The following is a 4,243-nucleotide window of genomic DNA, read 5'->3' as shown; positions in this document are numbered from 1 at the left end:
GAAAAGTACAGCTCAGGAAATAAAATGGCAAAACCATCACAACAAGTATGTCGGCCAATGAACTCAGCTGGAATGCTGAAAGTTGTGTAGATTCTTAAACTTTGGAAAGCTTGGCGCTCAGGGTAAGAATGATAGGGAGTGTGCGGTGAAGATGAAGGCATGTTGCCCCCCCTGTGATTGGTGAAGGCATTAACAATGGCAACATTAACACTTATCAGTTTTACATAAAAAACATTGCTCTAGTGCAAGGGGGCCCAACTTAAGTCCAGTAGAGTCGGATCCATGCCGGATTTGCAGGATATCCACAATATATATATGTGATTGCCAGAAATGAACAACAGTTACATATTAAGCTCGTCAGAGGTCACCTTGAAAACCTGGCATGGACGGCCCCGCCTCCCACTGCAATGGAAACCATTCTCTAACACACAGGGTGGGGGGAGTGATACTGCTTCCTACCTGGCCTCGTGCAGGAAGGAAGCCAGAGACAGTGTCTGTTAAACTCACTACAAACAGTGGCAACTTGGAACGATTTCACATTTAAGGCTGCACCCAACATTGTCTGCAGCTTGCCAGGCTGAGAGCAGGCCCAGGGTTTGCACAGACTTGAACAGATCCAGCTCTGCTTAAGAGGCTCAGCACTGGTTCTGTAAAGTGTCCATCCCTGGCCAGCTACAGTGCACGTAGGAGCTGCTCATCCGGTTCTGTGCTCTTGTGCAACAAAAGGAAAGTAAAGTGACCTGATTTCTAAAGTGTTTGCCAGTTCCATATGCCACGTTCATAGCACCGTAAATGACAGGTATTCATATCAGCCACTTTATATACCTTGTGAGGAAAAAGCGTTGACCCACTCGGTTTGGATTTAAGTATGTGACCTGTAAGTCATGCTCAGGTACCAGCAGGGGGCACTTTACTAGTGAGCCATCTTGGAGGCTGCCCATGACTGACTCTGTCCCAGCCCACCCCACCTTTCTGAGACAAGCATCTGTTGTGAAAACTCCTCGTCCCCCCCTGGCTCCCAGCAAAGGCCTGACAGCCATCATCTCACCCCTGGAAGCACCTAGAAACTCTGCTGCTAGGCGCTCTCGAGCACAGTGTCAGTCCCAGGGATGCTTGCGTGTCTTTGACGTCTTCAGGAAGCCCTCGCGCTTCCACATAAAGTGTAGCTCGTGACGCGCATCACCAGAAGGGAGATTATGGTTGGGGCATAGAAGCTAGACCCCAGGCGCTACATTACATACCCTGCACTGATGCTACAGCAATTGGGCATCGTCATTTGAACGTCTTTGCCCTGGTTAGTCAGCGCAAATGTCTTTTTATTTAGCACGTTGATGTGCCGCAAATGTCATCACAAAACTGCATCAGTACAAGTGTAACATATGCATCCCAGAAATGTAGAAGCGTTGGGTCAACACTGCAATGTATGTAATCCCCCCCCCCCCCCAGGACTGAAAAATGCACTTAAGGAGCAAACACTTTTTTTTTAGCTCAAATCACTCAGCCGTGTTTTTATAACTTGTTACCTGGTTTCTTGACAGCAGTGTGAATGATGACCCGAATTGCAGTCTGAGCAGGGCCTGGCGATGGTTGGCAGCTCTTTCATGGCACCAGCACTGACAGCGCGTCTGAACCTTAATAAGTAAACTTACAAGGAGACGCGACGAGGTCGATGAACCTTTTGACCAACGTTTGACATGTTCCCACCGTATATGCCCAATCCCATCACAAATCAATAATCAATAGACATTTACCATCAATGATGAATAATATTAGTAATCGATAGGAGTCAGTAATTGACGCACCATAACCTGTCAGTCATGAATAACCACACCTTGAAATGTTAGAGTGTTTATTTCCCTATATTAACAATGCTAGTGTCACGTACGTCAATCTCAGAATCAAATGATAAACGTACAGAAACAAGACTGGCGATCCGAATCTGCGGAAAAACCTGAATCTAATCAAAGTTAAAACTACTACACACTCTGATATCACAGTGCAAATTAATAATAAGAATATCTGTGCAACGGTTATCTTATACATCTAGTTTCAGCAAGGTAAAGACTTTAATTATTAATTCAAATAGAAGGTCTCATTACTGAACTCCTGAACTAACATCAGATTAGCATCAGCATGTTGGGCTCCATGCAAAACAATTTAGTCAACACACATTTATAAAACCATCCAGCTATTGCTCTGTCAAAATATAGCGCTTGGTACCTAGAAAGAAAAGCAAATAGACAATACAGTCGACATTCTAAGATATTACCTATCCTCAGTATGGATCAGCAAGTAGAGTCAGTCTTCCTCCTCAGGACATCAGCTCGGTCAACAAGGCATCAGGCAACGTTCAGAAAGGGCAAATTCTTTAGCATTAAAGTTAAGCCAAGTCTCTTTTCAAGACGCAAAAATAAAGTACTGTCCTTTCGGCTAGCGAGGAATGTGGCAAAAGAACCTGTCTCTCCTCTGTGCAGTGCGGATATATCAAAGTCTGTAAAACTATCTCCCAAAACCCTATTGGTCAAGGGATCGCATGTTAGCACTTTGTCCAATAAAGTTAAAACATTCAATTAGTGATTTCTAGTATTTCACAGTTCACATGTCAAGGATTGGTCCAGCTTGCGATGTCCTCATCATCCGGCTCGTCAGGTAACAATATTGTTGCATTTCGTACCACAGTCAGTGTCTCTATTGTTGTCTCCTGAGAAAGTCCGTCTAGCACATGATCATTCTAATATGTAGCGAAAGACAGGAACAACATTTTCTAGCAAGCAGTTCTCATGAGAAGAATGTAGTCACAAGCACATTACTTCATCCAGTGGAAAAATACAGTTTAATCCCTTCAAGCAAACAGTTTATTAAACGCGTTAAAAAATGCAGTTCAACATGAGGCCGGGCGACTAGGCCAAGACCTGCGCTAAGTTAAAGCTTTCAATTAATAAAGCTAACACTTAATATATAACTCAAAATGTGATGTATTACTACATTTGTAAAACATATGCTCAATATTTCATTTTTAATATAGCATTAGTATTACATTTCGTGTACATTGGCAAACACTTCTCGTGGGCACATTTCAAATGCGTGCATTATTTGCCCTACGTTATTCCAATTTCTATGCAATCTCAACACTCAAAATACATGAATATTCATTAATAATTCTTGTTAAAACTCCTGAACTAGCAGCACAATGGCTCCAGATGACAAACAAGCATTTGCCGCGGTAATAGATCTTGCCTATGTGGGATCTATTGGTTTTGTGAATTTATTTTAGTTATATAGTACAGCTGCACGGGCGTCAGTGCAGCATGGCTGAATGTTAAAAAAAAAGTGATATGACGTAATTAATGCTGGCTGTGTCGTCCAACTTTTTTCTTTACTTTCAACCATTTTGCAACATGGCTAAAACATTGGCAAAACCAGTAGATCTCACATAGGTGAGACCTATGGGCTTTGACAATGCTTGTGTTCCTTGCAGTTAATAAACTGTAATGTAGATTTTCCAAGTATTTTATGATGGAAAGTCTTAATTTTATTAAAGACACGGAGGCGAGTATTATGCTTTCTTTTCCTGCTTTATTTTAATAGCAGCCAAGAGGAAAACACCAATCCCAGAGGTTTGCGCAACAAGCAACCAATGGGAGATAAGACTAATAACATTAACCAATCAGTATACTGTATCACGTAACATATACCAATCCTGACTGCAGGCAGCCCTCTTTTCAGTTGCGAGACAGTCAAGAAACAGATTTCAATAAAGGCACTATGCAACAAATTAAACATATTGTCAGGATTAGAGCAAAAAAGTCTTGAATTCTGTCCAAGTTAGGTGAATAGGATGGCTTGACAGGATGATGGATGCAGGGATCCAAGTTCAATGGAAGTTGCGGTGAATGAGTACTTCGAGGAGAATCGGCATCCGTTGAATTAGGTTGAAGAGGATGCTGGAGCGTTGGTATTAACTAGAGAGGGTGGGAGAGAACAACGTTAGTACAAGAAGCGGTGGGATAATACTCGCCTCCGTGTCTTTAATAAAATTAAGACTTTCCGTCATAAAATACTTGGAAAATCTACATTTTATGACAAGAGCGGAGGCTCCTATTATGCTTGTTTAAAGCATGTTAACTACAATAGAAGTTGCTGAACTAACAGGTTTACAATAAAATGTGCGAAAAGTAGAATCATTTGACCAATCTGCCGATCTTAGAATATCTTCCAATCGTGAACCGGCCCAAAAGGCTTT

This window comes from Pleurodeles waltl, chromosome 4_2, assembly GCF_031143425.1.
Source record: "Pleurodeles waltl isolate 20211129_DDA chromosome 4_2, aPleWal1.hap1.20221129, whole genome shotgun sequence".
In the NCBI taxonomy this organism is placed as follows: Eukaryota; Metazoa; Chordata; class Amphibia; order Caudata; family Salamandridae; genus Pleurodeles; species Pleurodeles waltl.
Note: the sequence above shows the minus strand (reverse complement) of the source record.